Source organism: Balaenoptera acutorostrata, chromosome 16, assembly GCF_949987535.1.
Source record: "Balaenoptera acutorostrata chromosome 16, mBalAcu1.1, whole genome shotgun sequence".
Lineage (NCBI taxonomy): Eukaryota > Metazoa > Chordata > Mammalia > Artiodactyla > Balaenopteridae > Balaenoptera > Balaenoptera acutorostrata.
The window spans coordinates 47,720,991-47,746,020 of record NC_080079.1 but is presented as its reverse complement, the minus strand read 5'-3'; the positions used below and the strand labels follow the sequence as shown (position 1 = coordinate 47,746,020).

General features: G+C 39.1%; 1 protein-coding gene across 7 annotated transcripts in view; it reads left to right on the top strand.

Annotated features, from left to right (window-relative positions):
* The first annotated feature begins 9,434 nt into the window (after positions 1–9,434).
* The window catches only part of MARCHF8 (membrane associated ring-CH-type finger 8), a 111,654-nt gene continuing 96,058 nt past the window's right edge, over positions 9,435–25,030 (top strand). For 5 of the 7 annotated variants that reach the window (XR_009005680.1, XM_057531120.1, XM_007176304.3 and 2 more), the window contains exon 1: positions 9,445–10,084. The gene's annotated coding sequence lies outside the window, so the exon portion shown is untranslated. Of the gene's footprint in view, positions 10,085–23,194; positions 23,266–25,030 lie in introns of those variants that run through there. The other 2 variants (XM_057531115.1, XM_057531116.1) reach the window with 2 other exon arrangements.

The window sequence follows — 25,030 nt, the reverse complement described above, 5'->3', positions numbered from 1 at the left end:
TAAATACTAAGATGTTTTAAAATTTTATCAGTTTGTAACTTGTGGAGGTATTTAATTATAAAAAAGAAGACAGGAATTAATTTTCTGATATATGTTTCATATGGTTTTATGCCATCATGATAGATAATTCAGTCCTGTATGTAGCAGTGTTTCCCAAATTATGACCCCTATACCACTCCTGGAACATGAGATGATTTTAAGCGATACATGGATGAACATTTTTTAATAATTATATATTGTATCAGAAAAAAATGTAACTCTAAGTAACTTAAGTTGAAAATAAAATAAATTGATATAGGTTAAAAAAAAACTGATTGAAAATTGCCAAGCAAGGGTACATACAACAAAAATCGTAAAAGTTGACGCGAATGACTGAAATTTAGGAAAGAAGGTATGATGTTCTCATTTTTCTTTGAAAATTATGTTAAACTTTCAAAGTGATTGATGAAAGTAAATTACATAGTTTTAGAAAAACTATATAAGGATGAAAAATGAAAGTAAAAATGTCACCGTATACCTCCCCCAATCTCTTTTAATAATTTCTATTTTAGTTTTTCTGGTAGTTACCGTCATAACAGTAGCCAATATAGACATTATTTTTTAATGCCCCATTATTACAGGTAAGGAATTTAGCATGATAACACATTACTTCAAGACTGTACTTCCCAATTTTTTAGTGCGTTAGTCTGCTCGTGCTGCCGTAACACAAAATCCCACAGACTGGGTGGCTTAAACAGAGAAAACTGTGAGAACAGAAATTAAACAACAGAAATTAATTTTCTCACAGTTCTGGAGGCTAGAAGTCCCAGATCAAGGGATCCAGCAGGGTGGATTTCTGGTAAGATCTCTCTTCCTGGCTTTCAGAGAGCTGCTCTCTCTCTGTCCTCACATGGTCTTTCCTCAGTGTGCACACACGGAACTTTGATGTCTCTTCTTACAAAGACATTAATACCGTGGGATCAGGGCCTCTCTCTAATGACCTCATTTAATCTTAATTACTTCCTTACTCCAAATACAGCCACACTGGGGGTTAGGGCTTCAACATATGGAGGAAACACATATTTAGTCCAAAATGATTAGTTATTTTTAGTTACAGTAGTTATTTCAAATTCACTCACTCCTCTGCAGTTACCCTAGTCCATGTTACCATAGCTTTCACGTGAGCTATTGCAATAGCTTCCTAACTGGGCTCCTTAAATTAGTTCTGTGTCCTTCATAACCCATTGTCTACTCTTAACTGTAGTGTGCTTGCAGAACCAAAAAATTGAGCACATCGATGCTCGCAATGTATCAGTGACTTCTTGTGTTCTTAGAATAAAGACCCAAATCCTTAACCCTTCTTACTAGTAAGGCTCCTGTGGTCTGGCCCCCATCTACTTCTCCAGCCTCATATTGTACTGTTGTTTATCCATGCTTTCTGGGATTTGCCCACACTAACTTTTAGTTTTCCCAGCCTGTTTTCCCTTGTTAACACCCATTCTTTATTCAGATGCCAACTCCATCGTTACTTCCTGAAGGAAGCAAACCTCTGTGTAACTACTGCCCACGTTAAGAAATAAGAAACATTGCCAGTACTCCAGAACTCATTCCTGCCTCCTACCCTTTCCCAATCACTACCACCATCCTTCCATGCTGTGATAGTCATTTTCTTGCATTTTTTAATGGTTTTACCATCTAAGCATGTATCCCTGCAGTTTTGCTTTACAAAAACAAAAACCTTTACCTAGTGGAATTGTATGGCATGTATTCTTTATCTGGCAACCAGTGTTGATTATGAGACTTATTTGTGTCGCATGTAGTTGTACTTATTTATTGAAGCATTCTTCTATATGACTGTGCCACAATTTATTCTTCCATTTACTGCTGATGCACATTTGGGTTGTTTCTAGCCTTGAGTATTATATACAATGCTGCTGTGAACATTTGTGCACATGTCTCCTGGAGCACATGTATACACATTTCTTTTGAGTCTACACCTAAGAGCAGAATTGCTGGATCATGGATGATTATTGTGTTCGTTCAACCTATTAGATGATATCAATGAATTTTCCAAAGTGGATTTTACCAGCTTATCTCTACTCATAGCAGTTTGAGAGTCCTCTGTTTCACATCCTTACCAGTACTTACTATCTCTAATCATTCCAGTGATTGGTTTTTGTTTACTTCTCACATGTTCCTGCTCATCTCAGCCAGCCTCCCCACCAGCTCCAAGTTACCTTTCTTTGCAGCTTTAGGGGTGAGGGGTGGAGTACGTTCCCAGCTTTGGAGGGGAGAGGGTCTCCCTTGAATGATATTGAGCCTTGACTTCTGTCTCCCTGGCCCTGTGAGTCATGGTTTGGCATATACACTTAGTACAGACAGGATTTCAGTGCTCTGCCTACCTCTTTGGATGCATGCTTTCACTTAGATTTTAGCCCAGTGATTCTAGAGAATCTTGCCAGTTCTTTGATTCTTTAAGAATATGTACATTTAAAATTTTTGTCCAGCAGTTTCAGCCGGAGGAGTGGCTCAAATAACCTAGTCAGCTTTATTTCTGGAAACTGAAACTTTTGTTTTTAGTTGAATTTTTTCAATTCATTTTCTTGGATTATTTCGCAGTGTTAATCTTTCTTTTGTGTTACTGATCTTTTTCAAATACTTGATGATTTTGTACATGGCTATGAAGAATGTGACTGCTTAGTGTGGGTAGGGGCCAAGGATAAAAGTGGAAGTATTGCTTAATTTACGTGTGCTTGGTGATTGTGCTTCATCAGGTAATCCTCTTTTGGAAACTCCTTCATTCAAATATTTATTGAGTGCCTCCCACGTGCAAGTAATTATAATTAGTTGTTTGGAATATAGGTGAACTTGACAGGTGGAGTTTACATTGCAATACAGACTTTAAACAACTAATCATGTCATTATTTAATTATAATTTTGATAAATATTATAAAGGAAAAAATGTGGACATATGCAAATATGCAACAGAAGCATCTGATCTAGTCCAGTACTCTAAGTTGAAACCTCTCAAAGAGTAACAAGTGATAATTAGCTAGGAAAAGGGGTTAACGATGAGGGAGAGACCTAGGAGAAAAGAAAAGAAAAAAAATATATATATTCTCATAAAGACTTTTTTCCTAGTTGGGCTTTACCTCTTTATTCAGGAAGGGATGCCCTGATCAGAGACTTTATCCTATATGTAATAGACCAGAACACTATTATAAGGGCAGCTGGGAGATCAAGGTTTTAGCTTTTCCATTATAGCAGTTTCAAGCAAGGAAGAAAGAGGCTGGAAATGGAGACTGGGTCAGCTACCTACAGTTTCTGCTACAAAAGAATGATTAGGTTCCAAAAGGGATGAGAATTTAAGGTTTGTTGGGGGTAGAAGCAAAATATAAAGGACAAAATCCTAATGAAAAGAATTCAGGGACACTAGATCAGCCCAAAAGCTTATATCCAATCTGCTCAAGAAGAGAATCAAACATTTTATTATATACAAAGAAAAAGAAAAAAGAATAAGGTTGAGATTTTAGTCTATATAGTATTTCTTTGTTATAATCACATCCTTAATATATAAACATATTCAGTCTTATTTTTCAAAAACCAATGTTTACCAATAGAAATACTTAAAGTAGACATTTAAAACAAAGACATTAAGGGAAGAAAAGTTCATAAAGGATGGAAGGAGTGCTAATAGACTTAAGTCATAAAATGAAAAAGTTACAGGTAAGATCAAAAAATAAAGTCCAACACCTTGCTGTAGAGGAAATACCTGAAGTAGAAAGATACAGGCAAATTTTAGTTTACTTTTTTACTTTTAGCTCATTTCTTCTTATTGCTTAATAATATTTAATTCGGGACTTCCCTGGCTGTCCAGTGGTTAAGACTCCGTGCTTGCATTGCAGGGGGCGTGGGTTTGATCTCTGGTCGGGGAACTAAGATCCCACATGCTGCGTGGCGTGGCCAAAAAAAAAAAAATTTAATTGTATGGATATCTTTCATTGCTGTGTCAGCTGAGAGGGCCTAGAAGCAATAACATCCTAGTAGCAATGAGTACACCTAGCACCCAGATCTTGGTTTCTAATACCATAAAGGACAATACCATACTTCCTTAGAGAAATGGCTGATTCTAGGACTGGGACAGGAAATATGACTTCTTGTAGTGCCAGAAAGAAAGGGAGTGCTGAAAAAAGAAAGCCCACACCAAAAACCTACAATAATGATGGGGTATGTCAAAGGGACACAGTAGTCAACTGCAAGAGCTCCCAGTAGCCAAACCTGGAACACTTCGAGCGATAAAATAAAGTAGTATTGGATTATAATTCAAAGTACAAGTATCCATGAGTCTATACTTACATAAACAATACATTTTAAAATGATTGAGAAGAGACGTATCTCCCATTCAGAAGAATTCTGTAGATAGTCCTCCCTCAAGAAGGTGGGTATAACTCCCCATTCTGTAACTGTGAACTGTGCTTAGTGACTTCCTTCCAATGCGTATAGTATGGAAAGGGGGAAAAAGAGTGACTTTACAATGGAGAAACCTGACAAACACTATGTCAGCCAGGTGATCAAGGTCAAACATCAACAATGATGCATCATGTTGATAGAATGAACCCTTGATTAGATGTAGTGAGAATGGCACTTTACCTCTGTGATCTTCCTGTCAAAAACCCACAGCCCCTGGGACTTCCCTGGCAGTCTAGTGGTTAAGACTTCGCCTTCCGATGCAGGGGGCGCGGATTTGACCCCTGGTTGGGGAACTAAGATCCCACATGCCACACACTGTGGCCAAAAATTTAAAAAAAGAGAAGAAAAAAACCTAAGGAAATCTGAATCAAGCAGACTTTAATACACCATACTAATATAAAGTATTAACAGGGGGAATTGGGTGTGGGATATATGGGAACTCTTTTGAAAATTTTATGTAAATCAAACTATTCTAAAAAATAGTTTATTAAAAAAACTTAAAAAAAATATGTGCAAAAAGAAGTGGACTAGACTAGCTAGTATGTGCCTTAACATCCATTGTGGATATAACAGGACAAGTCAACAGTGAAAAACAAGATGAATTTAACATTTTTGTAGACAATAAAATGGGACAAATAGAGAATATATGTTTTCTCAAGTATTTGATTCCTTTGGGGGCAAGAAAATCCATGTAAAATATAAAAAGTAGACATTTTAAACACTACATTCTTAGAAGTATCCTGTTGTAAAATGCTGTCATTAAAGTGTTTAACAATAATGGAAAACTAAAAAATTCTTCACACATGTTTAAAAATCCTAGAAAGTATTATTTTATACATCAACTTTCATAAATAGTACTTATTAAAATTTGCACAACACAGTCAAAGCTGTAACTTACCAGAAAATAGTGCTATATTCTTTATTCCAGAAATAAGGTAGAAATGTCTAGGTTACAAAGAAAGAGAAAAACTATAACTAATCTAAAACTTGGGAAAAGATCTCGGAGAACCAAAGGAAAAGAGAAAACAGAAATCAGGAAAAGAAAAGAAAGTGAATACTGGAAATTGAATAAAATTGCACTTATTCCACAATATTTCAGCCAAATTTATATCAACATTACCTTAAGAAAGAAAAGTAAATTAGTAAAATTAGAAATGAAAAGGGAAGTTTAATTCAGAAGAATCTAAAAAATATTATGGAAAGTTAGCAAAATGAGTAGAGCCCCAGAGATTTTCTGGGAAAAAATTTCATTTAAATACAGTATTCAGTCATTCGATAAGTATTAATTGAGCATCTATTAGGTGTCAGGCACTATTCTAAATGCTGTGGACATAGTGTTGAACTAAATATCCCTGCTTTCATTATGTGCTTATATTCTAGAGAAGGGAAACAATAAAAATAAATATGCCAGATGTAGTATTGGTGTTAGGATGTATTCGTTTACTAGGGCTGCCATAACAAAGTACCATAGACTGGGTGGCTTAAACAAGTTTATTTTCTCACAGTTCTAGAAGCTAGAAGTCTGAGATCAAGGAGTTGGCAGATTGGTTTCCTTTGAGGCCTCTCTCCTTGGCTTGCAGAGAGCTGCCTTCTCCCTGTGTCTTCACATGATCTTCCCTCTATGGGCATGTGTCCTAATCTCCTCTTCGTATGAGGACACTGGTCATAATGGATTAGGGCCCACCTGAATGACCTTATTTTACCTTAACTACCTTTTTAAAGGGCCTATCTTCAATACAGTCACATTCTGAGGTACTGGGACTCAGGACTTAAACATATACATTTTAAAGAGACATAATTCAGACTATAACAGATGTTATGTTACAATGTGGTAACACATTAACCCCCAAAGCTCAGTGGTTTAACACAAAGTTTATTCTTCACCCTTGCAAAATTCAGTGAGCCAGGCAACTTTTCAGGGCAACTGCCTGATAAGGTAACTCAGTGATTCAGTCTGTTTCTGTTGTGTGGTTTGCCAGTGCCACCTGTGGTCTCTGAGATTGCTGCAGCAGGGGAAGAGAGCTGGAGGGTTGCATGGTGGCTCCAATATGCTCTTGCCTAGAAGTGTAGAAGCACCCTTCTGCTCACAGCCCATTGGTCAGAGCTGGGCATGTGGCCCTACCTAACTGCAAGAGTTATGGCGGTGGGGAATGGATATTTCATGAGCTGTAAATGTCTCTGCCACAGCTGGTAATAAGTGCTAAAACAAAAACCAAGCAGAGTAGGGTGACAGATATGAGCGTTGTTTTAAAAAGGGTGGTCAAATACAGCCACTATGAGAAAGTTACCATTTAAGTAAGGTCACAAAGGCAGTGAAGAAATGGGGGAAAGTGTTCTTTGCCTGAGGTAATGAAGAAATAGCAGAGAAGCCTGGTGGCTGGAGCAAAGCAAGTGAGGGAGATGATAGGAAATAAAGGGCTATGTCATGGAGGACTTTATAGGCAAGAACTTTGGACTTTATTCTGAACTGGGAAAATATTGGGGGTTTCTATAATGGGATTTAAGTTTTGAAAAATCATGCTGGCGATCGCGTAGAAAAAAGACTGTAGGAGGCAGGATGGAAGTCAGGAAACAGAAAGGTATAGCAGTCGTCCATGTGGGGAATCTCCGGGCTGGGGCCGGAACTGGGCTGGGATGTCGTACTCTCCTGGATGATTTTCACCCCCCCCACCCCAAACCACCAGCAACATCTCTCCCCCTCCTCACTCTCAGCTTATTTTATTAAACTATGAATAACTGGAAAAGAAATTCCACCTGTGTCAAACAAGTCTACCAAGCTATCTGTATCTGCCTGCTCGCAACCCTTGTTCACCTATCTACAGATGATCCCTCCAGCCTACCTGAGGATTTTCTTTATACGACTTTCACTCTCTTCTGCATCGATCTTTCCTTATCACTGGACCATTTCTATTAGCGTATAAATATTTAAACAGAGAACCTTAACGCCCACATCCCTTACCTGCTCTTACCCATTCCCCTGCTCCTCTTTACAGCAAAAAGAAATACATCTACTTGCTGTCACCATTTACTATGTCTAAAATCAAGCTTGAAAAAAATAAATTAAAAAAATCAAGCTTGTATCCCCACCACTTTGTCTTAATTGCTCTGTTCTCAAGCTCTCAATGATCTGTAAACTGCCAAATCCAAAGGTCAATTTTCATTTTACTCAACTTCTCAGGACCAATGACACATGCATTTTCTTCTCCCTGAAACGTTTTCTTCCTTTCGTCTTTAGGACTCCTCTGTTTTGTTTCTCCTCTTACCTCTGGCTGCTCCTAAATTTCCTTTGCTTATCTTCTAATCTCTAAAGTCTAATCTCCATATGACTAGCCTTTGGATCTCTCTTTTATTCCCCAGCAATTGTGCAATTAATGTCCTCGGTCAGCAACTTTCGGTGATTTTCAAACTGTAGGACAGAACCAGTATTCAGTTAAAAAAATCAATTGAGTTGGGAGTAGAAGTTTTAAAAAACTGAACAGAATAACGTGGAAGAGAAAGGGAAGGTAAATTTGCTTCTTGAAACTTTTAAGTTATATATTGATCAATACATGTATTTGGTCAGTATAGAAAATGTATTTTGTATTCTGGGTTGAGGTCAGAAGGTATCAAAGTTAGTGCTTTGTGTGAGCTCATCCAATCCTGTGGCTTTTAATCCACTGACCAATTTTTATCTCTATATGTCTCCCCAGAATTCCAGTGAGTCCTGGCTCACCCTAGCATTGCCTCCAGAGTACAGCCTAACCCACAGATCCTTCTGGAACTTTACCGAAGGATGGCAGGATTCCACATGCACGGATCAGCCAACTTTCTTTGCTTCCCAGATAAGGAATACCAATGGAGGATACTGTTCCTGCCTTCGTGGAACATCTGTTGCCAGAGGCTGCAGAAAAGGTCAACCAGGTTGTGGCAACTGGCCTTGTAACCTATTTTCCATAGTAACAGATGAATATTGCCGAAGATCCATCACTATATTTTGTATTCTTTGTAGTGCTGCATTCTAGGTGTGTTATAGAAATGAAGATGATATTTGACCTTGTCCTGTTGACCTGGAGGATATTTTGAGTCCACTGTTTTGACCCTGTCAATGTGCTCATAGATAGCTAAGTATGCAAAGTGATCGGAAATGTATGGTGGAATGTGATTACCCAATAGATCACACCAGGACAACATAACAACTGGCATATTTGCGGGTATTCGCTCCCAATTCACTCATGAATTTAGTAAGAAATAATACAAATTATTTATTACACAGCTTATAATGAATATTATGGGAGAAACTGTCAGTGGCTGAGACTTTACTTCTGCAAAGTTTGATCTAGGAAAACTACACTTGGTAGAAGTAGTCACTACAAACACAGTGACAGAGCTATAATCAGGAAAGTTTGATGTGGACAAAAGCTTAATGCCAAATCAAATATTTACTTAGATATGTTTGTATTTACATGTACAAAGACTAATCATGGAAATGATAATAAAATATAATTTAAAATAAAAATTGGAAGTCCCATAAGCCCTCTTCACAGCCTTTCTATGATGGGGGGGGGATGGTAGGCTGTGGACCTTCATTCACATTAGGGAGCAAAAGTAAACAAAAGTGTTCGTTAAGGCAAATCAAACCACTATTGCTTATTCCTCTGCTCTCCCTTTGTTTTCTAGCTTTGGGTAAAGAAGTATTTTCCATTTTTCTTTTCAAGTTCAACATCATAATGCCGGACCGAATTCCCTCCCCCTTCCAAAACAAGAATGATACATGCGGTTAGGCTCAGGGGTCACTAAAGGACGAAGCCGGTGGTGGGTCTTTTCTCTTCCTCGCCCGGGTTGATCAGGGCGCGCCGGCTGTCGACTCTGCACAGCTGCCCATGAGGTGGGAGAGCAGAAAGACCGCGCCGACGCCGCCGCCCGCCCCCAGAGCGCCGTCGTCGCTGGGCAACGCCTCTGCCCCACCCCGGTCGAGCACGTGACGTGTGCGTCACGTGACAGATCAGTCGGCGTCCTCCCGCGGAGGGTTGTAAACAGGCTTAGCGGTGGCCGAGCTGCAGCCCTGCCGCGTCCGCGTCTCCGGCATGCCCGAGGCGGGCGGGGATTTCCCCGCCGCGAGCTCAGCGCCCACCTGAGGTAACTCCTGCGGCCTCGGGTCTGGCGTACCCCGCGCCGCGCGGAGCCGCCGCTGCTGGCCGCCGTCGAGGCCGGCCGAGCCCCCGGCCCCGGCAGGGGGTGTGGCTGCCAGTTGTGCGGTCCGCGACAGGTGGGCGGGTCGGGGGCGGCCGTCGAGGCCCGGGCCTCGCACCGCCCTGGGCCGGGGCCCAGGCGCCTAGCCGGCCTAAAGGCGGCAGCGACCCCGGGCCGTGGGCTCTTCCGCCCCGGTTTTCGAGGCTGCCCTTGGGCCGGGCCGAGCCGGGGGCCGCAGGAGCCATCGGGCGCTGAGGGCCCGGGGCTGCCAGCGTGGAGTCCAGTTGAAGTGCTGCCCCCGACGGGCTGTGAGACCTTGGGCAAGTCAGCCCTCCCCTTGGCCTGAGTTTCCACATCTGTAAAATGAAAGGATGGACTAGGTGATTTCTGAGGATCTTACCCTTCCGACGTGTGTGATCTCGAGAGAGGCCTGTATACATTGGAAGCTGCCAGAGGGAAAGCATAGGTAGATATTTTGTCTTTTAATTGCTGAGTTTCTGTTTGGCTTTGAGTTTTTCACCTGACACTATTTGGATTCTTGTTCACTAGGGTGAAGTTTTTAATAGAAAACTTAGAGAAAGTCATAATGGTTTATGTTACTTTTTTTCTCCCCTCCCAGGCTTTTAAAAATGCAACGGAACCTTTTTTCTTAAAACGTTGTTTGGAAGCCGAATTTGTCAAAATCAGAATCTTTATCTGCCATACTGTCTTCCTCCCCCCCTCCCCGGCTCCCATACCCCTGAGAGAACTAGGTTTGGGAGAAAAGGAGGTCCTGTTTTATGTAGTGAGTGAACATAAACAGAATCTGAGGTGATGGTGTGCAGGCAAAAAAGATTATCAGGAGGATTTTTTTTTTTTAAGTTAAGAGAAATACATAGTTTCCTCATTTGTTGTTTTTGAAGACTAGAGTTGGTAAGTTTACTAGAACTCACAGTTTGATATTAAAAGAGGAAAACCATATCCTTTGACAACTTGTCTGCTTGGTGCTTCTGTGAGGTGTGTGAAAATCAGAGGTCGAGTGGACCATGAGTGGAGCCCAACGTGACCTAGTGGAATATGTTTTCTCTTTTGAAAGCAAACCGACTTCCTTGATCTTTGGTTTAGGTTTAGGCAAGTCACTTCCCTTCTTGGGGTCACAGTTTCTGCTACAAAGTGAGGAAATTGGATTGATATTGGCTTCCCTTAGGGTTGCCAGATAAAATACAGGACACCCAGTTAAATTTGAATTTTAGTAAACAGTGAATAAGTTTTTAGTATAAATATTGCATAGGGCATGCTTTACCAAAAAGTCATTGTTTATCCAAAATTTAACTGGGCCGACTGTATTTTTATTTGCTAAATCTGGCAACCCTAGCTCAAACATTTTTGTCTTATTTAAATTAGTTCCAGGAAGATATTGTAGATGCATAGACCGGAGTGAGTTGATTAAACCAGTCAAGACCCTTTGTTTGTTATCAGTAGCAGTGTCTAGTTCTTGAAAAACAGCTCGGTTTCACTTTGGTCCCTCCCGCCCCCCCCCCCCCCCACCATGTAGCAGTTCCTTTTTTGCTATAATCACATAATGTTTAGGTTTATACTCTTGGTGGTAAACAATTTAAATAACTGAAAGAAAAAAAAGTTGCCAAAATTTCTTAAAGTACCAAATTTGAGTCATGAAATGGCATATACTATTTTTTTTTCTAGAAAAGATACTTTACAATACTACTTATTCTTTAGTTATCTGATTGACTCAAGACATTTTCTAAAGCAGTGGACTGTTCTGATGGTAAATAATCCTGCAGGAAGATCTTAGGCCTTTTGCTTTGGCCACCTGTGAGTATGGAAATGACCCGTGTATGCACTATAAACATTTAGTTTTAACTATTTATCAATTTTGTCTTTGCTGTATTTTGAAGATTTTCAATGTTGAAATTTTTTTCAGGGAGTGTAATTTTTAATTCTTCATTTTTGAGGATTTTTTTTTAAAAAATTAGGCCTGATTTAGTTTGTTTGCTCAACTCACTCTGAAATCCCTGAATTTTCTAATTCATGTATTCATTTAACAGTCAACAACAACAAAAAACCTGAGTGCCGCCTTTGAGCCAGGCTGATGTGATCAGTGTTGTACTTCTTCAGGTGCTTATTCTGATAGAGGAGTTAAATCACATGCAATCCGGGGATAATGTGATGAGGGCCTTGAAGTGATACAAGTGCTATGGAAATTGAGAGGAGGATTAGTGCCCATCTGGTCATTACATTGAATGGCAGAACTTCCTGGAGGGGGTGGTATTTAATCCAGGTCATGGGGGTTAAGGTGGGGTTAGGAAGACAGGCTTAAAGAAAGGTGGGAAGATGCAGGAAAGGGCAGGGGAATCCATCTTCTCAGTTCTACAAAGCATACACTTTGTTGGATTGAAAATAGTTGACAATATTGTTTACATGTAGTTTTTGATTCACTGTGAATGTGAGCCTGAATTCTCTAGTCTTGCTGCTCAGGTTCCTACGGGAGACCTTTTCTCTGGGCCATTCGGTTTCTCCAGAGAATCATCTGTTCTCCCCCTGTGTATTAGTCTTGCTTCTCAAGGTGTATTCCATAGACTGTTCACGTTGGTATCATCTTGGTGCTTGTTAGAGATGTAGAATCTCAGGCCACATCCCAGGTGTGCCTCAGAACAAGATGATTTATATGCACAAAAAATTTTGAAAGCACTGGACTGTGCTATGCTATGGCAACAGCACAATAGCAACAACAAAATATTTTTGTCATGCAAAGTCTAACACAAGTTGGATGTAACTCCTCCATCTGTAGCTGTGCCATCTGGCTTCCAAGATGGCAGTGGAAGAGCTGGAGGATCTCGATGAATGGTTTTAAAGGCCAGGCCTGGAAGTGACTAACATTACTCTCACCATATTATATTGGTCAGGAATCAGTCACGTTACCTCTAACATAATTGCAAGGGAGGCTGGAAAATGTATTCTTCTAATTTGCCCAGGAACAGGGACCAGTGTAGTGGATAAGTAGCATTGACTCTGCTTCAGTTGGCCATTCTGGTCCCCAGACTGTTTCATTCTCCCTCCCACATGTAGGGCGTGCTAACCCCCTGTACAGCCAGTCATTGCCTTCAGTTCAAAGTACAGGCATACCTTGGAGATATTGTGGGTTCAGTTCTAGACCAACACGATAAAGCAAATATTGAGATAAAGCAAGTCACAATTTTTTTGGTTTCCCAGTGCACATAAAAGTTATGTTTATGCTATACTGTAATCTGTTAAGTGTGCAATAGCACTGTGTCTAAAAAAGACAATGTACAAACCTTAATTTAAAAATACTCTGTCGTTAAAATGTGCTTATCATCATCTGAGCCCTCAGTGAGTCCTCATCTTTTTCCTGATGGAGGGTCTTGCCTTGATGTTGATGGCTGCTAACTGTTCAGGGTGGGGTGAAGGTTGGGGTGGCTGTTGGAATTTCTTAAAATAAGCCAGCAGTGAAGTTTGCCATATTGATTGACTGTTCCTTCCATGAGCCATTTCTCTGTAGCATGCAGTGCAGTTTGATAAATTTCATGCACGGTAGAACTTCTTTCAAAATTGAAGTCAGTCCTCTCAAACCTTGCCACTGCTTTATCAACTAAGTGTATGTAACATTTTAAATCCTTTGTTGTCATTTCAGCAGTCTTCAACAGCATCTTCATCAGGAGTAGATTGCATCTCAAGAAACCACTTTCTGTGCTCATCCGTAAAAGCAACTCATCCATTAAAGTTTTATCATGAGATTGCAGCAATTCAATCACATCTTCAGGCTCTACTTCTAATTCTTGTTCTTTTGCTGTTTCCACCACGTCTGCAGTTACTTCTTCCACTGAAGTCTTGAACCCCTTAAGAACTCATCCATGAGGGTTGGAATCAACTTCCAAACTCCACTTAATTTTGATATTTGGAAATCTTCCCATGAATCATGAATGTTCTTAGTGATATCTAGAATGATGAGATCCTTTCCAGAAGGTTTTCAGTTTTGCCCAGATGTATCAGAGGAATCACTGTCTATGGCAGCTATAGCCTTCTGAGATGTATTTCTTAAATAATAAGACTTGAAAGTCAAAATTACTCCTTGATCCATGAGCTGCAGAATGGATGTGTTAATGGTCATGAAAACAGCCATACAATAATCTCATTGTATATCTCACTCGGTGCTCTTGGGTAACCAAGTGCATTTTCAGTGAGCAGTAATATTTTGAAAGGAATCTTTTTTTCTGGGCATTGGGTCTCAACAGTGGGCTTAAAATATTTAGTAACGTGTTGTGAAAAGATGTGCTGTCACCCAGGCTTTGTTGGTCCATTTATAGAGTGCAGGCAGAGTAGACTTAGCATAATTCTTAGGGACCCTAGGAATTTCGTAAATGACCATTGGCTTCAACTTAAAGTCACCAGCTGCATTAGTCCCTAATAAGAGAGTGAGCCTGTCCTTTGAAGTTTTGAAACCAGACATTGACTTCTCTCTAGCTATGAAAGTCCTGGATGGCATCTTCTTCCAATATAACACAATTTCGTCTTCATTGAAAGTCTGTTGTTTAGTATAACAACCTCATTAATCATTTTAGCTAGATCTTTTGGATAACTTGCTGCAGCTTCTACATCAGCATTTGCTGCTTCCCCTTGCACTTTGATGTTATGGAGATACCTTCTTTCCTTAAACCTCATGAACCAGCCTCTGCTAGATTCAGACTTTTCTTCTACAGCTTCCTGATCTTTCTCAGCCTTTATCAAATTGAAGAGAGTTAGGGCCTTCCTCTGGATTAGGCTTTGGCTTAAGGAAATGTTGTGACTGGTTTGATCTTCTATCTAGACCACTAAAACTTTCTCCATATCAGCAATAAGGATATTTCACTTTCTTATCATTCATGTGTTCACTGGAGCTGCATTTTAAATTTTCTTCAAGAACTTCTCCTTTGCGTTCATAACTTGGCTAACTGTTTGGTGCAAGAGGCCTAGCTTTCAGCCAGTCTTGGCTTTCAACATGCCTTCCTCCTTAAGCTTAATCATTTCTAGCTTTTGATTTAAAGTGAGAGGACTCTTCGTTTCATTTAAACCATCCTTTCTCTTGAGGATTATTAACTGGCCTTATTTCAATATTGTGTGTCTCAGGGAATAGGGAGGCTTGAAGAGAGGGCGAGAGACGGGAACAGCTGGTTTGTAGAGCAGTCAGAACACACACAACTTTCATTGATTAAGTTTGCCATCTCACATGGGCATGGTTCATGACATCTAAAACAATTAAAATAGTAACATCAGAGATTACACTGATCACAGATCACCATAAAAATACAAGAATAGTGAAAAAGTTTGAACTATTTTAAGAATTACCAAAGTGTGACACAGAGACACAGAGGACACAGAGTGAGCAAATGCTGTTGGAAAAATGGCGCTGATAGACTTGCTTGATGCAGGGTTGCCACAAACCTTTAATTCGTAAAAAATGCAATATCTGCGAAGTCCCAGTAAAATGAAGAGAAGTAAAATGAGGTATGCCTGTACAGGATCTCTGAGTGATGCCTGGCTATCTTATCAGGTTCAGATAAGCCTTTCTTGTTCAAATGAATTAAGAAAACACATTATTTATTACCCTCCTCCCCAAAATATTATAATAAGGGCACAACATGACTAGTAAACAGTAGCATTTGGAAGGTGAAGCATAGACACACAGTAGTTACTCTTCTGTAGCAGTTCTTTAATGTTTATGGACAGATATAAGGGAAGGTTCTCTTCCCTGGAAGGGAAGGATGTTTCTTGATTGGACTCTGATTTTGTTCCCTGGGAGAAACACTCTCATCCTTTTTCCTCCATGGCTCCAGGGACCATCCTTAGGGTTCTTCTTTTTCCATTTTTTTGTTTGCCCACACCCTATGTCCAGAATTGATGTTGGAAGCATGCTGTCCTGGGTATCATGCAGTTTGCCTGTTTGTAGAAGGTTGGACTCCCAGAGGTTGTTTTTAAGTCTTGAACAGACATTCTAAATCTGGGACTGTTGTTTTTCTGCCGTTACATTTCCTACAGAAACTTAGCAGACTCTTAATCCGTTTACTTCCAGTCAATTCAGAGTACCAATAACCAAATAAATTTTTGATTTTTGCTAGAAGCAGCCAATAGTAACCAGCCTACACTGTAAAGTTTCATTTTCCAGTTTTTCCCCATACAGTTTTAGTCATCATGTGTGTGATTTGCCTTCTGAGTTACAGCCATCAACAGGTTTTGTAACCATTTTTCTACTGCATAAGGTGGATCATCATCTTTTCCTTCTCTGATATGAAATTCCTCATTGCCTACAAAGTGGTGACTAAGGAAAATGCAACTTGTTCAGGTTTTTGTTATGATAGCATCCCACTTCTGGTAGCGGTTTCTGTTGGAGAGGTGGCCGAGGAACCAGTTGTTTTATTTGTAGAATTTTCTCTCTATTTTTAGCCAGTATTATACTACTACTCAAAACCTGAGACCTGAGCTCTTTGGCATCCTATGGGCAAATTAGCTCATTTTGTACCTTTATTATTTCACATACTTTTTATTGTGGCTTTCTCCACTTTGCTAAATTAATTAGTAATCCCATATTTTCTGTCTTTAAAAAACAGTTGAAATCTTTTTTGTCTGCTTGGGTGCCATCTCTCCTCATTTGTGGCCTTGTGATTTATGTCTTTTTTTCTTTCCCTTTTTTTAAATTTAATTTTTCATTTTGAGATAACTGTAGGTTCATATGCAGTTGTAAGAAATAATGTAGAGGGATCCCATTTAACCTTTATACAGTTTTCCCCAAAGTTAACAGCTTGCAAAATTTTAGTACAATATCACAACTAGGATATTGACATCTTTATAGTTAAGATGCAGAATATGTCTGTCACCACAAGGATCCCTCATGTCGTTCTTTTTAAAAATTAATTAATTAATTAATTAATTAATTTTGGGCTGCATTGGGTCTTTGTTGCTGCGCGTGGGCTTTCTCTAGTTGTGGCGAGTGGGAGCTACTCTTCGTCGCGGTGCACAGGCTTCTCATTGCAGTGGCTTCTCTTGTTGCGGAGCAAGGGCTCTAGGCATGCGGGCTTCAGTAGTTGTGGCACGCGGGCTCAGTAGTTGTGGCTCATGGGCTCCAGAGCACAGGCTCGGTAGTTGTGGCGCACGGGCTTAGTTGCTCCGTGGCTTGTGGGATCTTCCTGGGCCAGGGCTCAAACCCGTGTCCCCCTGCGTTGGCAGGCAGATTCTTAACCATTGTGCCACCAGGGAAGTCCCCCTCATGTTGTTCTTTTATAACTACCCCCACTTCTCCCTGCTCCCACTGCTTTCTTAACCCCTGGCAACCACTAATCTGTTCTCCCATTTCTATAATTTTGTCTTTTCAAGGATATTATATAAATGGAATTATACATTATGTGATCTTTTTGGATTGGCTTTTCTCACTCAGCATAATTCTCTGGAGATTCATCATTGTTGTTTCATGTCCAAATAGTTCTTTTTTTATTCTTTTTTATTGCTGAGTAGTATTCTGTGGTATGAATGTACCATAATTTGTTTAATCACTCACTTGCCGAAGGACATCTAGTTGAATAAAGCTATTACAAACATTTGTGTGCAGGCTTTCCTGTAACCATATTACTTCATTTCTCTGGTTATAAAACTCCTGGAGTTGCTGGGCCGTATGATATTCACATGGTATGTTTTAGGAAATTGCCCAAGTGTTTTCCAGAGTACCATTTTACATTCCTACCAATATGGAAAGGATGGTTCAATTTCTCCTTATCCTTGCCCACATTTTGGTGTTGGCACTATTTTTAATTTTAGTCATTGTAGTAGGTATGTAGTGATAACTTCATTGTGATTTTAATTTGCATTTCCCTAATGGCTAGTACGGTTGAACATATTTTCATGTGTTTATTTGCCACTTGTATATTCTCTCAGCAAAAGTCTCTTCATGTCTTTTGCCCATTTACTAATTGGATTTTTGATGTTGTTGACTTCTGAGAGTTCTTTATATATTTTAGATACTAGTCCTTTGTCAGATATGTGGTTTGCAAATATTTTCTCCCAGTCTGTGGCTGATCTTTTCACCCTTTGAAGAACAAAAGTTTTTTATATTTATGAAGTTCAATTTATAAATTTTTCCAATTGGGAATCAAGCCTTTGGTGTCAAGTTTAAGAACTCTGTCTAACTCTAAATCCTAAAGTTTTTTTTTTTAATGCTTTTTCTCCCCTAAAAGCTTTTAGGTTATACATTTAAGTTCATGAACTATTTTGAGTTAATTTTTGTGTAAGGTTTTGAAACTTCATTTGAGGTTCATTTTTTTCCCCTTACTGCTCTGGCACCATTTGTTAAAAAGTTCTCTTTCCTTCATTGAATTGCTTAATTAAAAATCATTTGGGCATATTTGTGTGGGTCTATTCATGGGTTCTCTGTTCTGTTCCATTGAATTATATGTCTGTCTCTCTGCCAGTATCACACAGTCTTGATCGTAGCTCTATAATAAGTCTTGAAATCAGTAGACTGATTCCTCCCATTCTCTTCTCTTTCAGGATTGTTTTAGCTTTTCTTTTTCCATATGCACTTAAAAATAATCTTGTCTATGTCTACAAAAGTCTTTAAAAGATTTTGACAAGAATCTTGTTAAGCTTGTGTATTAATTAGGGAATAATAGACATTTTTACTTTGTTGAGTCTTCCAGTCCATGAACACAGGTATGCATCTTTATTTATTAGTTTATTCTCTTAATTTCTTTCGTCAGCATTTTATAGTTTTCAGCATAAAAGATCTTTGTTACATTTACACCTAAGTATGCCATATATTTTCATGATTGTAAATGGTGTTGTATTTTTAATTTCCGTGTCCTTGTTTTCATTGTTAGTATTAGAAGTACAACTAATTTTTGTATGTTTATCTTGTATACTACAACTTTGCTGAATTCACTTATTCTGTGAGTTTTTTTTGTAGATTCCTTGGGACTTTCTGTGTCATCTGAAAATAGGTACAGTTTTATTTCTTTCTAAGCTGCATGCCTTTTGTTTCTTTTCTTGCCTTACTGCATTGGCTAGAACTTCCAGCACTATGTTATAAATAAGAGTTGCCTTTTTCCCAGTCTTAGGGGCAAAGCAATTGTTTTCTTATCATTAAGTATAATATTAGGTGTAGGGGTTTTTTTTGTAGGTGCTGTTTTTCAAGTTAAGGATGTTCTTTTTTATTCCTATTTTTCTGAGAGTTTTTTTCTTAAATCATGAATGGGTGTTGAATTCTGTCATATGCTTTTTCTTTGTTCATTGGAATCATATGATTTTATTCATTAGCCTCTTAACATAGTAGATTACATTGACTACTTTCCTTTTTTAAAAAAATTTTTATTGGAGTATAGTTGATTTACAATGTTGTGTTACTTTTTGCTGTACAACAAAGTGAATCAGTTATACATATACATATATCCACTCTTTTTTAGATTCTTTGTCCATATAGGTCATTACAGAGTACTGAGTAGAGTTCCCTGTGATATACAGTAGGTCCTTATTAGTTATTTATTTTATATATTATAATGTGTATATGTCAGTCCCAATCTCCCAATTTATCCCTCCCCCTTATTAATTTTCAAAAATTGAAAAAAAACTTATATCCTTGGAATAAGCCTCACTTGGTCATGGTTTATAATTCTTTTTATATTTGCTGAATTCTGTTTGCTAATATTTTAAGGATTCTTTTTTTCTGTTTAGAGAACTTCCTGTAGCCGTTTCATCTTTTGGGGGTATATCTGCTGGTGACACAGTCTCTTAGTTAACTTTTATCTCAAATGTCTTGATTTCCCCTTACTTTTTGAAGGATTTTTTTTTTTTGGATATAGGGTTCCCAGTTGACAGTTCTTTTCTTTCAGTCCTTGAAAGGTGTTGTGTCTTTCCTTCTGGCCTCCCTGATTTTTCATGAAATATTTGCTACCATTTAAATGATGTTTCCCCTGTAGGTAAGGTGTTATTTCTCTCTCACTGCTTTCAAGATATATATGTTTTTCCTTAGTTTTCAGAAGTTTGACTGTTCCATATCTTGCTGAGGATTTCTTTGAGTTTATCCTGTTTGAGGTTTGCTCAGAATCTTGAGTCTGTAAATATATCTTTTGCCAAATTTGGGCATCTTCAGCCATTATTTCAAGTACTTTTTCAGCTCAGCTCTCTCCGATGACATGAATGTTAAATCTTTAGTTATAGACCCACAGGTGCCTGAGGCTCTGTTCATTTTTTTTTTTCAGTTTATTTTTCTCTTTGACATCCAGATTGGGTAGTTTCTATTGGTCTGTCTTCTGGTTCACTGTTTTTTTTCTGTCCCCACCATTCCACTGAGCCCATCTCTTGGTTTTTGTATTTTGGTAATTGTATTTTTCAGTTCTGAAATTTCCTTTTGGCTCTTCTTTACACCTTTGCCTCTTTATTTCTTTGCTGAGACTTTTTTTTTTTTTTTAACCTAGACACAGCAGTGGTGGGGATGAAAGTCCCAGCTACCTACTCAGCCTCCTTTGATACCGTCCTGATGGGGATGTTGGGATGGTTTGTTACATCTTGGTGAGAGAAGATGTCTAGTCTACCCTTGGTCTTTGCTGGCATGGGTAGGGGTGTGGCCACAGGTTTTTTTTTCTGTGGTATTTGGCTGGAGTAGGGTGATTGTTGTCTACTTTTTTTTTTTTTTTTTGTCTTTCTAGGCTGACACTTTCCTACTCCTTTGGTTATTAGAAAGAGCAGGCTTTTCTTGGGGCTTTTTTGTTTGTTTGTTTACACTTCTTGGTGTTTCTGGATTTGCCAGTTCTTCAGCTCCAAGTTTGGATTATATGAGGCAAAAAGAAAACCCAGGAAACTGAACACCATGCCATTCCTTGAATCCTGAGGTCCCTAGCTGGTCTGCCTCCTTCTTTCTGCCTTTCAGAGTCTTGTATTTGTTTTACATATAATGTTCAGATTTTTTATTTGTCCTTAGTGGAAAAATAGGGAAAAGTACATTAACTTCCCAGAAGTGTAAGCTTCTTCTTTTTTTTTTTTAAATTTTATTTATTTATTTTTGGCTGTGTTGGGTCTTTGTTTCTGTGCGAGGGCTTTCTCCAGTTGCGGCGAGCGGGGGCCACTCTTCATCGCGGTGCGCGGGCCTCTCACTATAGCGGCCTCTCTTGTTGCAGAGCACAGGCTCCAGACGCACAGGCTCAGTAGTTGTGGCTCACGGGCCTAGATGCTCCGCGGCATGTGGGATCTTCCCAGACCAGGGCTCGAACCCGTGTCCCCTGCATTGGCAGGCAGATTCTCAACCACTGCGCCACCAGGGAAGCCCAAAGCTTCTTCTTTTTAAAAAATCCTTTTATTATCATTTTAATAGAGTCTTGGTGGAAGAGGAACTAAACCTAAGTATTCAGTCCACACCTTTATTACTTCTTAATATTTTATTTCATTTGTATGAATTAGGCAGATTGAATATGTTATTTACTCAGTGCTTGTATTGTTCATGGCACACAATCTTATGTGGAAGAGCCTTTGGAAATGATTGAGAGCATGAAGCTTTGCTTGGCTAAGGTTTCTCAAAAAGCTCCAAGCCATAATGAGTTCCTTCTGTGTTGCTCCCAGAAAGATTAGTTTGCTTCTTGGTGAATTTCTTTAGGGTAGTTGATGTAGAAGATGATACTTTAATACTGTAACCTAATTTTTAAGTTTAAATGACCTTTTATTTTATACCAGGAGGCTACATACCGTAAATCTTTAAATTTAACTTGATTTGTTAAAAATTAATTTAAATATGTTCTCAGGAAGGATATCTTTATATTAGATTATATCAAAGCATTACAAATTTAAAGAATCACTGAAAGTCTTAAGTTTGTTAATTCAGTTGTGATAGTGTTAGGAATGGTCTGTTCTGATAGTGTTAGGAATGTTCTAGTGCTTACCCAGATTGCATAGCCGTTAAGGATATGGCTCTGGAGCCAGCTTCAGTGCCTACTGATGACCTTGGACCTGGGTTTCTTCATCCATAAAGTGTGGATGATCACAGTTACACTACTTCATAAAGTGATTGTGATGATGTGAGTTGTTTTTAACTTACTAAAACTGAAAATATTTTTCTATTTTATCATAAAACTTAAAAAAATGTCAATTCTGTTAGTAACAGCATCTAATACAACTTGTTGTTAGACTTAAGAGATTAGACTTAAGAGTTAGGAAACCTGAGTTCCACTCCCAGCTTTCCTGAAGAGCTGCTTGACTTTTGCCAAGCAGCCTTGCTTCATCCCTTTCTGCCTTATTTTACTCATTTATAAAAGTAGGGTTGAGTTTGAACTGGTTGATCTTTAAGATTCCTTCTGTTTCTTCCATTCTGGTTTTTTGTCTCACTGAATCATAATTGAGCTAGTTATAACACAGTTCATGAGGAGAGCACATTTTACAACCAGGAGAAGAAAAAGGATTCCAGTGGGGAGGGCAGGATAATTTTACGGAAACGTTTAATTAAGTTTGTTTCACGCAATCCTAATTGAGGGCAAAACTAATGCCTGTGGATGGAAGAGTGGCGCTCTTGTCTCAGCCTAATGGACCCATGTTTAACAGTTACTCCTGTCCAACATCGAAATGGGCCACCTTAAGTGCTGGATGCTTCCTAACACTGAAAGGACAAAAGTCAAGGTCAGACTGGCAAATGATATATCAGAGTCAGGTCGAGGTTATTTAAATCTCAGCCAAGGATGGTGCTGGATGACTTCTCTAACTTTCTGGCCTCCCATGGGTAGAAATCATGACATGATAAAGTTGTTAAAATAATCAAGAAAAAACATATTGTAATGTGGCACAGAAGTCACTAACTTTAACTGAATTATAATAATGACAATTCATATAATAAATTCCTTTTTATTTGCAATTTTTTTTGGTTGGAGTGCAGACTGAGTACTTTTTGTTTTCAGTTTTGAAAGTGTTGCTTCTCTTAAGTCTTATGTAGTTTTTGATGATTCATGTGGGGAAAGGAGCACTATTATTTTCTTCTTTTTGAATGGTCTTTGGTTTTTTTTTAACGTCTTTATTGGAGTATAATTGCTTTACAATGTTGTGTTAGTTTCTGCTGTATAACAAAGTGAATCAGCTATACATATACGTGTATCCCCATATCTCTTCTTCTTGTGTCTCCCTCCCACCCTCCCTATCCCGCCCCTCTAGGTGGTCACAGAGCACCGAGCTGATCTCCCTGTACTATGCGGCTGCTTCCCACTAGCTATCTATTTTACATTTGGTAGTGTATATGTCCATGCCACTCTCTCACTTTGTCCCAGCTTACCCTTCCCCCTCCCCGTGTCCTCAAGTCCATTCTCTACATCTGCGTCTTTATTCCTGTTCTCCCCCTAGGTTCTTCAGAACCATTTTTTTTTTTTTTTTTAGATTCCATATATATGTGTTAGCATACGGTATTTGAATGCTTGCCACTTTTCTTTTAAGCTAAGCTGGGAACTGTGAGTTTGGGTTCTTAGGTCCTTGAGATATGCAGCTAAATTTGTCATCAACTATGTGGGTGCACTGCCAACTTCTCTGAAGATGTTTACCAGTCTGGGCAATTTTGATAGTATTATCTTCTTACAGTTTCTGCTGTGAGGCAGTCTTTGAAGAAATATATGATATGTGGCAGAGCAAGCCCTTGGGGAGAAAAAGGTATTCTTATTACTTTTTATTAAATTATAATGTTCTTGTTCCCAGCTCCTGCGCTAGAATTTTGGTCCAAAGGAACAACTATCTCACCCTGCCTTAGCATCTGGTTGAGGAGGTTTTGTGTGTGTGTGTGTGTGTGTGTGTGTGTGTGTGTGTGTGTGTGTTTACATTTCCTAAAATATCTCAGGTCTCCTTTACGCACTCTGTGTCCTGGTCCGCAGTGCTGCTGACATTTGGGTGTGGGTAGTTTGTCGTGGGGGCTGTCTGGTGCATTTTAGAATGTTTAGCAGCTTTCTTGGCCTCTTCACACTAGATGCCAGTAGCCTCCCGACAGTTCTGGCAACGAGAAATACCTCTAAGACATTGCCAAAAGTCCCCTGGGGGGCATAATCACCCCGGTTGAAAACCACTGACTTACGAATGCCTCTCAGCCAGCCCCCTGCCACAGTTGTGGCCATCCTACTCCCATCTGGTTTCTCCATGTTGCCAGCCTTGGTCACAGCCTCTTCCTCCTAACTGTGCTCTGCTCAGGTAATTAGGTGGAAAGTTGCCAAGTGGAAGGTGGAATCAGTGGGGAATAGGGCAGAGCTGGAGTCAGGTGTGGCCCTGGGTAGTGGCTGAGCACTGCAACATGCAGATGGGTGTGTTTTTTGGTGGCAGCTAATGATTAGACTTAAAAACAAATGTTCTTTGACATGAAACTGAGCTGACAGTGACACCGGTGGTCCTAGCGCACAACACTAATCAGGTATGTGATGTCTTCATGTTGTCTGAAGCCTGCCTTGGGAGTCTGGGGTTTCTAAAGAAAGCTCTTTTCTCCTCAATGTTTTTATTTGAAAGAAGCAAAGAAAAGAGAAACTGCATCTTGGTGAACTTCCTTATTCAATTTAGATTTCATTTTTGAGGTGACTTTAGTAGCTAGAGTCAATAATTCTTTTACATGTACGAAATGAGATGGAAGAATTTGTAAATATGAAGCATCAAATGTTTAATGAGTGCATCTGGGGATGGTGCCACGACCTCAAGAAATACTCAGAGTGCTGAGGGAGCGAGACAAGGTAATTGCAAATGATACCACCATGTAAGGAATGGTGGCTGTGTCTTGGGTGGGGGCAGGTGGTGAGGGGTGGGCAAGGAGAGATCTCATAGATAAACTCGAGACTGGAACAGGTGTTCACAGTCCTTGTTTTATTCGTTTTCAGACAACCAATTTTCATTATTAGTACTTTTTTCTGGGCTTTACTGATTGTTTTTTATCTAGTCAAGGTCATCCTGAATGCCCGTTTTTATAAGTTTTATTCTCTTAACATTTATTGCATGACATTTTCCATTTTTAACAACTCTTAAGGACTGCATGTTACATTTTATGGTTATATCCCAATTTATTTAACCATTTCCCTGTTGCTTAACATATAGCTTATTTTAAAGAACTTTGCTACTGTAAATATCCTTTGATGAGTAACTTTGGGCATACGTTTGAATCCGCAGTTCAGATGATTTCTTTAGGACAGTGTCATGAACTGGGTGAAGTGGTGTGGATATTTTTAAGGCTCTTGGCTTATATTGCTGAACTGCATTGCTGAAAGTTTCTAATTAACATTCCCACTAGCAGGGTGTTGAGTGGCCATTTTAGGGCATTCTTGCCAATGTTGAGTGTTTTAAAAAAGAAAATAACTGACTTAACAGGTGGAAGACATCTCATTGTTATCTTCCTTTGCCTGTTTAAATTATTAAAGAAGTTGATTTTTTGTTGTTACTGTTTTTCTTT